Below are 14,242 nucleotides of genomic sequence, written 5' to 3' on the forward strand. Positions count from 1 at the left end.
GATCCTGAGGACCAGACCATCACTCGAAAGCATTTTATGACCATTTTCAAATGCAAATACTTCCCACTGAGTCTCCACCTCGCTCAGATTTGTACCAATAATTTAGAGGTCACCAGCTATTACATCCTATTATCTAACCCTTCAGACTCTGCTTGCTTTCTTTTTACTGTTACTGTTCACCAATGTTGCCATTCACCTTTTAAGATGCCTGTTTAATTTAGCTGGATTTTTTAGACCACACTTTAGATCACATTTCCCCCAAGCTTATTCTAGCAATTTCTTGGCAATAAATGATATTTGGATACCCCACAGAAACCCCACATCAAATATTGATTACTGGTATTTCCATTACCATAGGCTAATCCGGTTAGGTTCTAAGAGCAAATTAAAGAGCTTGCTTCCACGTTCTGATCCTTTAGAGGAAGGACGCAACGATTCTCCCTAACAAGGAAGACACTGACACAGAACCAAATAAATGCCCTAAAAATGTTTATTTCTCTGGCATGGTTAAATAAAGAAAACATAGTAAACTACTTTGCATGCAGAGATAAAATCAATATAGTTTCCGTTCAGGCACCTAAATTATAGCATATTGCTTTACATACGTACATACTCCTCATTTAAGGTGGAGTTTCCACAATTCCCCTCTGAATACCCAGCTTTGCAGCATGCACCTCTCTATAGCACCCAGCAATCTCTGCTTGACATTAGTACTAAACAATATTCATTAAGAGCGTAACACTAAAGTGCAACATGTAAGTAAATCAAACTCTCAATGCTCTATTTTACAAATTTCATGGGCCACTGGGGATAATTAAAAGGGTAATTATATAAAGTTGGTGCAGTTTTGAGACTCAAATGACATTTTCTGCTTTAAAGCACTTGATAATCTGGTATTTTTCTACTAAGACAGTCTTTTTGTACTTTTATGGTCAAGCAGCATAAACAAACAAGAACTGTTTTCTAAGGTATTTCTATTCTTTTTTCTCTCCCTCTCCCCACAATGTTTTGCTTGATCAACCTCACTTACAAGTTATTCCTAAAAGTCCTACATTAAGACATCAGGAAAAAACAAGGCCTTTTAAAAAGAAAAAGAAAAAAAAAAATCACTGATCACCATAAAACGATACTGAGCCTCAAGCCTGGTTTAAACCATAGCTCTGAACAAAAATGGTATTGCTTTGGGTGTTTACAGCGCTGGAGTGCTGTTTGGTTTGTCACTGTGTTTAACCACTGCTCTAAAGCTAGCAAAGTACATTACTGGTAGTAACAGCTCATGAAAAATACAGCGAAGAAACTGCTAGTGGCAGAAGCATTTAACTTTCTTGTTAGCAGCCTCCCCCATGTGGCACTTTAGCACCAGCAAGTTGTTTATTATGTTCTGTGCCAGGCAAAACTGATTAAATGGGGCTCTTAAGAATCAAAGCGTTATAAATTCATGGAAATACAGCAAGCAATAAATTCCGTGGAATTAAAAGCTTACTAGTGCTATTAGCATTTCAGGGTGTTTGCATTGTTAATAGTGATGTGCAAAAATGATGTTCCTATAAGACAAGGCAAACCAACAGAACGTATGCTTTAGCTGCTATGTTTTTACACAATGTCATCATTACGTGTACATTTTTTCCCCAAAAAACTAAAACGCTCATTAATATTTTAGAGAAAAATCTGAACCAAAGATCTATAGACCAAAGATTTACATCCCTAGTAAAAGAAAAGTATTATAGACGAAACGTAATGCCATTAAAGAGCTGGATACCCCAAAGCAGAGGTCTGCCCTGGCTTTCGGGAGGAGGGAGCAGGGTAAGGCAGGGTGACTTAGCTGACGTTATGGGGACACATTACAACACAACAACTTGCTAACAACTGAGTAAGTAAACTTGATGCATAGTAATTCTTAATACTAAAAAAAAAAAAAAAAAAGAAAAGGGGGGGGGGGGGGGGCATGGGCAATGTAGTCTGACCTGGTGGTCAGTAAATCTGTCACCTGCTCTCCAAAGAGACAGCTTTACTCCAGGTCGCTCTGCCATCGTTCCACGGGAATGACGCTGGTGGCAGGTGACTAACTTCTCCATCATTACTGCGGAGCTCCACACGAAGCACTAACGCCAAGCTGGTACGAGGCCTTCCCTTGTGCCCATCTGTTTGCAGGTAGCTGATAACTTTGTAAATGGAATTCCTTTCAAGCGGAAACTTGGTAAAGAAGCCGCTTTACCTATGTGGCTGGGCAGGAGAGGAATGGGACACACCTTCCAAAACTGCACAAGAATGAGGCCTTGCAGAGTTTGTTTGTTTTGTTGTTGGTTTGGGGTAGGTTTTTTGTTTTGTTTTTTTAAAAAGGAACAATTTGTACCTTTCTGAGCTGCTTGAACACACAGCAGCCAGATAACCTAACCTGCAACGTCCCTCTGGGGGGCGAGGGGCAAATCTGGCTCTCGTTGCAGATGGGAAAATCAAATCACAGCCTTGTTGCCACAGTTAAGGTTTGACATAGGATAAAGAGCATATTCTGGGTGGTACATCGTGCACAGCTGGCAATGTACAAAGTCAAGAAAAAAACAAGAAAGCTTTGTCCAGAACAAACAGGACCCGTGCCACGGAGTGAGTCAGCTGCAGAGGTAGGAAACGAACCCCAAATCCTGACTCGCGGGCTCAGGCTCTGCGCAAAGCACACGTTAACGGCAAAAACCCTCTCCCAAGATTGAGGGGGTTGACATTTTGTTTGCCTCGAGCAAAACAAAACAAAGCAGTAGGTTTTAAACCGCTCAGAGGCGCGTTGTCTTTTTGATGTATGCATGTCCTGGCAGTCACACATCTGCATCAGGAGAGAAATAGCCCAGTTTTTTTGGCAGTTATTTAGTCCTTTTCATTTGAAAGTTGAAAATACACCGCCATTGAACCTTTGCAGTGCCGGGTCCTGCATATAAAAAGCAGCTGCTGAATACATACATGCAGGGAGCGAGGGCTTTTTCTTAATGTTTGAACAGTTCCAAGTTCAAACCCATTAAAGTCCAGGTCACACCGGGATCATGTCACTATTAATGCATCCAGTTACGTGCTGAGGGAAACCCAATATAAAACTATGATAAACTCGAGTTCTCCCGCAGAGCTATACTAAGGTCTTACCCAGATGATGCCACAGATCGCTCTTCATGGACAGTGACCAGACGGGATGTCAATGTCAGAGGAAAAAATCTGGGAAAGCCTCTTTACAGTTATTTTTAAAGAGATGGATGGCCTCCTTCAATGTCCACAAAGCTTATTTGGACCTTTTTCTCCCCTTCCTCTTGGGGGAAGAACTTCTTGTCCCACCAATGCTGTCTCCTACATGTCACAGGTTCGTACGCAACCTCCTCCCACATCACCAGCAGCCTACCCGCCATTGCACTTCGTCAAGGCACTGGGGCTGAGCATGAAGACGACCCCCAACTCATGCTCCTTCTCCTTTTGGGGGCAGATCCTCCCTGCAGATGGGCAAGGTCCCACTTGTTCTTGAGGGACTTCATGCCTGGCCAACTACATGCTGCCCCAGGAATGACAGCAGCAGGGAAGCAGAAGACTTGGGACAGGCCAGCTACTGCCTTGGCCCCACGTGGAGGTACTCTGGGGTCTACCCTCTGCAGATACCTGGTATCTCGTAATACAGTTGATAACAGCACTACTTTTGCTAAGAGAAAAGACAGAGACACAGGAGAGGAGACACAAGTGGGGAACTGAGGGTATGTGGCCTTATGGTAGAATGCACAGAGAGTGCTCAGGGCTTCCCCTTGCTGCATGCAACCAACTGGTATGGTGGTGCCTGAAGAAGGCCACTACTAGCTGAGAGAAGACAGCAGGAAACAGAGGGAAGGAGCTAGGAAAGCACAGATTTACTTGATGGGACAAAGAGCTTTTCCTAATGTTCTGCAAAAACCCAAAATCTCAGTAAAAACCTACCAACTGCCAATATTCCCAAGCAACACACCAACCAGAAAGTTTGCTCCCCTACAATGGTCCATCACATGTCCGGGTTGGACAGACCTATGCACATATGCACCCCTCTGATGTAAGGAGTGGATAAGATTAGGTGGGCTGGGACAGAGGAGATCTCATGGCCCACGCTAAACACCTGTGGGACTGAAGACAACCCGAATCTGCAAGGCAGCGGTGAAATGCGTGCTGACACGGCAACGCACAAGATACTGCAAACATGTTTGCCAACAGCTGTGTATGACAAACCCTCTGAGGCACAGGAACCTTTCATTCCACACCAGCAATGGTCGCGGATCCTGAAGCGTCTAGTAGTAATCCAACACCACCTATGCTCTAGATACGAGAGTGAGAATAGATGATTATTCTGGACAGTGGTCTTGGACTGGCTGAGGGTGCTCAGACCCCTTGTAGCTAAAAGCCTTCCTCTCCAGTAGCTTCTGGCAGGGCAACTTCACAGACGGGTCCCTCAAGTGGTGGAGTGTAGGTGACACTGGGCTGCAGGTGACGTAGCGTGGCACCACAACACCGCCTCGTCCTGCCCAGCTGGGAATCACTGTAGGAGTTTAGCACCAGTTTCAAACGCAGCTGGGTCCAGTAAAACCCAGCTATTTACGCAGCTCCTCTCTGAGCTTTCCATCCTAACTGTGCTGGGAAAGGAGGAAAAGGACTTTACTGGACTTTTTGACCTTATCAAGTATCTACAAAATACTACGGCTGATCTGGATGCATTTCAAACCAAGTTAACCATGGCAGCTTACCCAGCAGTAATGCTCCAGCTGGCCTGCATATCATGAACATACGACACGCTAACTACACAAACTTTGAGAAAATTAGCGAGCACACTATACACGTGGGATTTACACTATGCACATGCTGGGTTTGCACTATTCTTCATGCAATTTTCCAAAACTTATTACAGGGTTAATAAACTCTGAAAGAAAAAAAAAAAACAAGAATGCTCTCAGAGACTCAAGATATATAATTTATTTTTAAAAGAATAACTTCAATATTAAAATGTAAATTATCTAAAAAAAATATTGCCTCATGCACTTGAGTCTCATCGAGGAGAAATTTTAACAAGCCAAAGTCTGCATTTCTAAAGTATATTCTTTCAGTTATTCAACTTTCAAAAGGAGAACAGGCCAGACTCTCCTTTTAACTACGTGAATACAAATCCAGATAATTCTTTCAGTTTTAAATAATATTTTGCCTAATTAATATCTTTTTTCTCCTCCAAAACATGCATTTATCTGCTGTGAAATCAAAGGCAAAAATGAATTGTTTTAAAGATAGCAGAGAGTAAATAACAAGTTTGGAACCTTGCAGCCTTACCCTGGCAATTTGTCTCATATAATTGACTCAGCAGACATGCTTACAATTTCTTACAACTTCTACAAGATCTCCTGTGGGCTTATTTTAACGTTCTCCAAAACTGAGCTCAGAGCTTTGAATCCTCTAAGCAAGTAGCACCAAAAGCAATCATCTCTCCCTCCTTAAAACAAAAGGAAACAAACAATAAAAGCACACTTTTTTTTTTTTTTCCTCCTCGCTGGACATTAGATCTTAAAGAGGAATAAAGATGCAAAAGAATTTGCACTTTTTCAGAAATAAGTTTTCTGTTCTTTCCCAATAATAACATTTTAATCTATGTCCAATATGCATTCAATAAAGCTTTAAAAGCAACATCTTCCCAATAAAAAATATCTTTCCCAATTATTGGAATAAAATTTAAATGGAGAAGGATGACAGCAATAAAGCAAACACAAACTGTAAGAATAACTGCATGACATTTTTCCAATTAAAAAGGGGTTAAAAAAATCCCCCTACCTCCCCAAAGGAAATGGCCTCATTGCCTATATTATTGATTTATGCTGCTGTTGGCTTTTAAATGTATCACTTTCTATTTCTAAGATCTTTACAGACAATTACTAATGTCACAACTGCGTACCACTGTTCCATTGGTGGAAGTGCCTCAGTAGCAGGAAATGCTGTGCCCTTCCACAGACGTTTCCTTCCATCAGTGGGATCCACTAACCCTTAACATGTCAGAGGATTAAATGAAACACTTGTAATACAGCTAGTATGGATAAACACAGGGGCTATCAAAAATAACAAAAAGGGTATGACAGAAGAAAATAGACCTATGACTCAAAAGATGCCAATTTATCTTTTTTTTTTTTAAAACAGGGAATCACAATTCTATTTTCTTTTAAACAGAAAGAATCATATTGCAACAAAAATCTGTGTTGAAAAGCCTTATTATAAACTACTGATATTAATGGTTTGCAATGGAAATGACGTCAGAGTCTTAGTTACAAATGTCCAAATGTTTGTGCTACCCGACTAAAAAAATAAACAGTGAGCTCAGAGTCAGAAATTATCCTTTTGGGCAATTCAGCAGTATTATGCAAAACACACTGAGAAGTATATGGCCAGCAGAGGTGGGAGAGCCCCAAATTAAAATTCACAGATTGCACTGGGAAGAAACACTTAGCAATTAAACATCTCAGAGGTGGCGTCTGAAGTTCCTGCCATCAGCAGCAGTGAAAAATGCTTTCATATGTTGCAATGAGAAATACGGGCAGGTGATTGGGGCCAAAAACTAACTTTTTTTTTCTCCCCCCCCCCCTTTTTTTTTTTAAATGCCTTGGCTTTAGTATGAGCTACCAAATAAAAAGGGTGGCCTCCTGTAATGTCCACTGATTATCACTGGTCTTGTAACACTGCCACTGTAAAATACGGTTGCTACCGCTGTAGGACAATACCTTAAGCATGCCAGAAGATATACTTCTGGTGTGGTAGAAGGCAACAAGCAGTGACCTTAGAGACGACCAAATAAAATACGAAATATGCAATAAGAATCTATTTCTGGTGTCATTTTCTCACACCTCTAGATTTTATAAAACAGGAGCGTGCACCGTCTTTGCGACATGAGTTTTCTAGAGGCAGGTTTCAAGCCTGTGGTTCTTGCCCTTGTGCTGAGAAGCAGGCATGGCTGCGAGGTGCTAACAGACGGCAGTGATGCGTATTAAAGCCCACCAGCCTACTTGCACTAGCAAGCAGCAATCACCGTCGCATTCGCTGGCCCAGCAGCATAACTTGCACAAGGGTAAGTTTCAGCACAACTCTTAATTCAGAGCTATTTGCCTGCTTCAGAAGGAAACCTTGAAAGTGCATCTCTCTGCCGTATTTGTTTTTGTGTTTGAGACCGAGCATGAGTTCAGGCTATCCGCCCTGTAGCCCATGCCTGGGTTCTGGAGTAGAGGACCGATGCCGTTCCTACCTGTGCCATTCCCAATTCTTTCTTCACCCAAGCTATGATAAAATGCAGCATGTTCTGACACATTATCCAGCTTGGTCTCAAAGAACCAGGCTGGAAATTGAACAGCCTACATTGCATGGTATATTATGAGCTGTTTCCTTGGTGTATCTGTAGTTAGGCCAAGTTAAAAAATGAACACAGTGATGTACCTGTTGAACACAGTCCACAGCAAAGCTACAATCAGTAGGAGATGAGAGGGGAGAGGCTGTTCATGGACCACTGATGGCACAAGAACAGGCTCCAACTTTCTGAACACAGCTTTTACAGCACCCTTTCCCAAATGGCTCGGGATGACGAGTCCAACCAACTTCAACAGCACTACCCCTCACTGCAACAACAACAAAAAAAAAATCCCTTGCAGGCACACCAGGGCCTAGCACGGGATGTTGTGTCTCCCTCTTGGGACGCACATAGCTCAGATTTCCACCCCCAGAAGGGCAGCGGGAGGAATTCAAACACCTGCCCGCAGCAGGGATGCTGCAGCCCTGAGCTCCATGATGGCACTTGCCAATACGGCCATTTTTGCGTGAAACTCATTAGATGAGGAAAGCTGGGCCTCCTCGGATGACAGCTTGGTTTAATGGACCTCACAGCACTTTTTAGCAACAGGCAAACATCAGTGCACCCTTTATAGGTGCTTCATCTGCAGTTACAACCTTTGCACGTTGGGCCATTTTCAATATATGCAACTGTGTCTGATCTGTGGGTATAGATCAGGCTAGTCGTTTCCAAATCTAGAGGTGTGCATGAACCACTTGGCCTCATGCTTCACGTTCTTCACAGATTCAAAACGGATGATGGTACTTTGAACGCATGTTAAGTAATACAAATCAGCACTTGCACTTTACTGAAGATCGTATCGAGCATCTACCTAAACTAATGGAAGAAACACTGCAGGATTATGCAAAATACTGGCCAAATCTTGCTCACTTTAGCAGTCTTCATGAAGGCCAGAAGGATTTGGTCCAAAAGCGTCAGATAAGAGGATCAAACCTGTTACTATCTTAAAGCCGAGAAACATATTTTTCTACCAACCCACTTGAAGATTTATAATATATTAAGGAACATTAAGAGGAAGAAGAAAAAGAAGAAAAGCTAAATGGGCCAAAAGCAAACAAAAGAAACATGTTCTCTTGAGATTGCTAATGCTGGCAGACAATAGCACAGAAAAAACTCCTCTGACAGATCTTTGAAGTCTTCAATGCAGCATGCTAGTGGTCCATGTTAATGAGATTTGCTCAGATACTTTTTAAATTATTCCAAAATGTCTTAATCTATTTTCTACATCTTCTTGACCCAATTGCTTCAGGAAAGTCACAGCTTCACCCATCTCTGGACTAAACTTTTCATTCAAATACGTAAGGTCTTCAATCAGTTTGTGTTTCCGAAGGCCCACACACAACCTTTTTAGGGTTTACCCCAAAACATGCAGGTCATATTGTAATTTCCATTACTAGAGATTACAGAAACACTTTGCACCGCATTGTACCTTTCAATTTGAGTAACTCAAAAGTCTTAACAAGTAGGATATTACAACCTCTCCCAACAATCCAAAAGTATATAAATCCAGTCTTAGATGTGGCCTGACAGACACTAATCTCTCCAGCTACATGACCACCACCCCACCAGCAAGTAAGCAGCAGAAACCAATGGGGATCTGCCAGATCCCTATTTCCTGCTGGGGATGATACAAGCACTCATGTAAAAAGCTTCCAGTACGGCTCTATGTAATCTGGGCCTGTTGCAGAGAAAACGTTGGAGAAAATGTCCACGAACCAGGTTGTCTGCTCCTGTACAGACTTTGTTATGAATGCACCCAAGTGACAGGACCCGTATTCGGAAGCTGCCACACACCGCATCTTCTAGGAAGGATGGCGATTTCTGCCTTGTAATATGCTTTAAGAGCATTAAGTCAAAACCAAGAAAAGTCAAGATGTCAAACTCAGTAAGGTAAGTATCACCCTACTAACTGCCCACTGCCTGACATGCAAGCATCACTGCCACCCAGCCAGTATAGAAAACAGGGGTAAGGACCTCACCAGCACATCTCCCGGAAAGTCGCTAGCAAGGAAGAGTGCTGGGGAGAAACGGCACACACTGTTGAGCCCTTCATAAACAGCAACTTCTCTGAAGAAGTTTGTTTCAGGGCTTCAACTTTTGTCTGGAGCTCCTCCTGCTACGGCCAGCCACAGACGTGGCACAGCGACATGCCAACCCGGTTTGAGAGCTATGTCTCTTCCTGATGAAAAAAAGTGGTGGGACTACTGGGAAAAAAATGGGGTTTTTTTGTCCCAGAACCACTTCGTTTTCCACACAAACTGCACAATCCATTTTCTCCTAAGCTCAATACAAAAAAAGTCCTTCTGACCCTTCTCCTGGCTTGAAGTGAAGGGAGGAGAAAACATACATATATAAAAAAGTTAAAGCTCAAACCCACAGATTTATCTGTTGATCATCTCATTCAGTTCTGAGTTACAGCGGGCAGCTTCTGTTTTATTATCAATATTTAATCAGCATTTAACTCTGACAAGCATTAAGATTTGAAATTTTAAACTAAGTGCAACTTCGCTAAATCCTTTGTGTTGATTTTTTTCCCGTCTTCTAAAGTATTCTATCTTTGCCATCTTAAAAGTCTGCATGTGTCTTTTGTTATCAATAATGTACAACTTCAGTAACATGTTTTGTACTTTCCAATTTTTCAGCATGCAAGCTATCCCTGATTTACAATGCTCACTGAATGGTGTTTGATTATTGGAAATGCTTTTACATACATTTAAGCAAATGACTGCTCCTGGAAAACTAACACTGTTGTCCATAATTCTGTAAAAATACATTTCCCCTCCCTTCTCCCCAAATCAAACATTTTAATTCAAATTCTTACTTTGAACAAAAACTGGCATATAATTAGGCATTATGCCTAACAGTGCTAAATAAAGGAGAATGTAAACATCTTAATACTGAAGGTTTAACCATCAAAGCCCCTTGCTGTATCTATGCTGTTATTTGTGCCTCCATTCAGAGCTCTTTGGAGCTCACAGAAAAGAGGAAAGCAAACAAAACACGCAGTATAAAAATCTATTTTACCAGCTCTGTCCTGTATCCCACTCCGCATGCCCGAGGCCAGGCTCACACGCAGCGCTGGGACGCCCGAGACCACACGGCCGCTCCTCAAGGAGTAGAGTCCTGCTCTGTAACTGCACTGAGCGGCTTAACCGCTAACTCAGAAGATGGGATTTCACCTGAAATTAAGCTATCAAGCAATTGAGCTCAAACTCAATCAACCAAACCCTTAACCTTCCCTGTTTCAGTGGCACTGCTCTAATTAGGACTCTATCACTATTTCCATTACTATCTCCTATTCTCATGGTTTATTATCTCGGCAGTTTCAATTCTCACCCAGTTGAAATTTGACATCCAGTTTCTTGGACCACATATCATTCATTATGGCTTTATTTTATAAAATATGTTGCAAGATTATGGACCGATCCTGCAGCAAATAGGTTTTTGTTGAAAATGGCACCCCTCACTGCAGTGGAAGGAGGACAGAGCCAAACCTCCTCAGAGAAACAAGTCCTGACATTAAAGGACACATAGAACAACTTATTTTTCATCAAGTTGCGAATTTTGTTGTGCAGTTTGAAAACACGCGCTTGAACATGCATCCCGCATGTGTACACCACAGCTGACCCATGGTGTTTTCTCCAGTCCCAAGGGTCTTCCTGCTGAGCCTGGATCAACTTCTAGGAGACAGGGTTTGGCTGAACCCTACTTACCAGCTCTGCCCAGGGGTGTGGGGTGAGACTCAACAGCCTATGACACTCAGGAGGTCAGACTGAAAGCTCTAATGGTCTTTTCCAGTGATATGTTCTACAAATCACCCAAACTGCTTACTTTTGAAGGATGCACGCCAGAGGGTATGCCTGGCACGTGTGGTGTCCTGATGGTAGCAATACAAACCATGTCTGCTTTTAGAGACATGGCCTACAAACTTCAGGCTAGTCTGAAGGTAGTGTTTGGTATTTATCACAACCAAAATTCCTGACTTTCCTGGGTCATACGGCATCATGGCCACGCATGACCCATGGCTCCACAAGAATCCCACACATTCTGAGGCCCTCTGATGCACCTGGGACTTAAAATTTTTCCCCTTCTTCACAAAAACTCAAAGGGGGAATGCCACTGCAGGGCAAGCAACCACCATCTTAAACTGCAGGATCTGCTGCTTCTTCAATAGCTGAAATGTATCTAATAGCTCATGGGCTCCACCATAAAAAAAACCCAGTAATATTCAAATCTTGAAGAGAGGCACATATCACACAGCTGACACGCACCATTGTCATGGCCAAGGATTGCAATATTCACTTGAACTTCATAAATTTCATCCTCACTAAATAGATATTTTTGGCAACAAAGAACTGAAAAAAAAACCCCATATCGTTCTCAGATCTATTTTAATTTAAAACAGAAGAGAACAGGGACATTTTTTTCCCCCTTGAAGTACATTTTAATAAAATTAAAAATAAAAATAGCTCTAATTCACTTTGATGCATTTAGTCATTCTGTAAAATTCTAAGTTTAAAATGAAATCACCATTTTATATTCAAACAAGGTCAAGAGAACAGCACTAACGAGCACTGACATCACAGCGAACAGCAGCCACTGCTCAACGCTTACATCAGTGTTGCTTGTTGCTATGGTGCTTAACCGACTATTAATTTCTGAAAGAAGGTGATTATAAAGCAGCCATATGAACCTCAGTCAGATGACACCCTTCAGCACCAAACACTGATCTGCGTTACTCTTCTCTTCTGCAAGTTAATTTTGTGAATCACCACTTTTGTGATGTTAATATTCCTTTCCAACTTGAAACTTTGGACCAGAAGAGAGGCAAGGAGTTAATTTAGAAGCAAGGGACTTTCACGTTGCTTTAAATAAAAATCATTTTGCAGAGAGTGGTATTTCTTTCCTTTTCGCTACGCTCCGAAAGACTAAAAAGCATGTGTTTTAATTTTTGCAGTGATAATAAGCAATCGAATTAACAGCTAAATTCTGCTTTCCTGCTGTGCTCGACGTGCTGCTGCAAATCCAGGAGTGTCTCAGCCTGGGACGAAGCAGCGCTGAAGCCGACTTGACCATTCCCCAGGGATTTGCCCCAGTAAGGGGACCTTGCTGCGGGGCTGTGCCGCTGCAGCTCCCAGCCCAGCACCCGTGGATGCTGGGCCACGGCCTTGGCCATGGGGCCACCAAGACCGGCCAGCGCAGGGTCTTCCCATTCACACACCAGCTCTGCCCGGTTACTGAACAGCCTCCTCAGAACACGGCTGAAAGCCAGAAAGTGCATCTTTGTGGCCTTGCTCCGGTGGCAACTGGGCACCTAAACCATTGGCTTCCCAGAAAAAACAGGGGTTTAAGGCACAGCGGTTGCTCCAAAAGCTTAGCTCCAAGCCCAACGCTTCAATCTCTAGCCACATTGCCAGAAGAGCCTTTACTTGGGCAACTAAGGCACGCTCCTGGGGTTTGCAGGATCAGATCCTTCCTTCAGACATGCTTCAGAAACTGTGTGCAAAATATTATTTGTGTTTACCTTCTTCAGTTGCTCCTGTAAAGCAATCTTCAGTTACAGCCACCCAAAAAGGTCACTCTTCTTACCCTGCAGAGAAAGAAGGTAACACATGTGACTGCTGGGTCAGTGTCAGCAACAACACCCAAAGCATTTTCATTGGCACCACGTTTGCAAGTACAAACATAAATAAAGCAACAAATGAATCTAATCGTGTTTAATGGTGAATGACTTTCAGAGAGAGTTAATAAAAACAATCAAGTCACAGGACTGCTGCTTATCAGTACCAGCCAGTGTGAGGCTCTTCAGTTCAGCACAAACAACTTGGTCTTTGGGAGAAAAAAAAAAAAAAGAAGAAAAAAAACCCCATGGAGATGAGACTTCTTTGTTCTCTAGCATAAACTTTCTTAATCTTGATGTCTATCAATCTATTTTCAGTTTGAATAATAGATGAGTTCAGTCCTTTGTTTCAGAAATCTGACTATTGTCTGAATGGGTTCTCCTTACTTAAGGCATTTTAAGACCATTTGTAACCACTGCTATTTTAGCTTCTGGATCCTTTCTTTTTTCTCATCCTTCTCCATAGAGACACAGTCCTAGATGAGATTTTCAAACTAGCTGCACCTTCCTAATTCAAAAAGTTGTTTACTGTCTCGGGATGTCTTCTCGTTAAGCATTACCAAGAGCACACCAAGCATGCCAAGGTGGGAAGAGCAGTGGGTATTAAAAAGAGAAATAATTAAAGTGTATCTTTATAAAAAGTAGGAGGGAGAAAACAGCACGTGTAGGTTTTTTTTACCCTGTATATTACTGCATCTTGTGTACTCTCTCTTATGCAAAAGAGTATGTAATCTTTTAAGAAACATGACAATCTGCCACTTTCTGTTCATGTAATTGGGATCAACATATGGTACAAGAGAAAAGAAAAACATTTGTTTATTAATTTAGATCAAGTTACTAACTCAAACCACTAACAGCATTCAGAATTAATTCCCCATCAATTGACCAAATACCTTAACAGAGTAAAACGGTAACATAATTTCACTGAAACGTTGATCTGCTGCTGCAGGGGTGCAGAATAATGTGGAATAAAGACAGAAAGAAACAGGCAATAATTTGGCGACACAGATGACATCATACGAAATGGAGAGTCAGTGACATGTGGATGTGTAAGATGGAGCTATGTGAAACTCCATTTCATAAAATTCACAGAGTGAACAGAGTTTTGGGGGTGTTCGTGAAACTCATCAAATGGTAGGTTATGCTCTTTACATCAGTAGGTGAAGCTTTTTACTGAAGCGGTAAAACACCAACCTCTGGGAAAAATCAGAATCTTCATTAAGTTCTTTCAAAAGAAAATGTACTCATTTGCCATTTATTTTGGAAGG

General features: G+C 42.0%; 1 protein-coding gene across 1 annotated transcript in view; it reads right to left on the minus strand.

The window, feature by feature from the left end:
• FOXP1 (forkhead box P1) overlaps positions 1-12,909 on the minus strand; it is a 224,376-nt gene extending 211,467 nt beyond the window's left edge. The window contains exon 1 of the mRNA XM_075714560.1: positions 12,879-12,909. The gene's annotated coding sequence lies outside the window, so the exon portion shown is untranslated. The remainder of the gene's footprint in view (positions 1-12,878) is intronic.
• Positions 12,910-14,242: the final 1,333 nt, after the last annotated feature.

Source organism: Pelecanus crispus, chromosome 7, assembly GCF_030463565.1.
Source record: "Pelecanus crispus isolate bPelCri1 chromosome 7, bPelCri1.pri, whole genome shotgun sequence".
Taxonomy (NCBI): domain Eukaryota; kingdom Metazoa; phylum Chordata; class Aves; order Pelecaniformes; family Pelecanidae; genus Pelecanus; species Pelecanus crispus.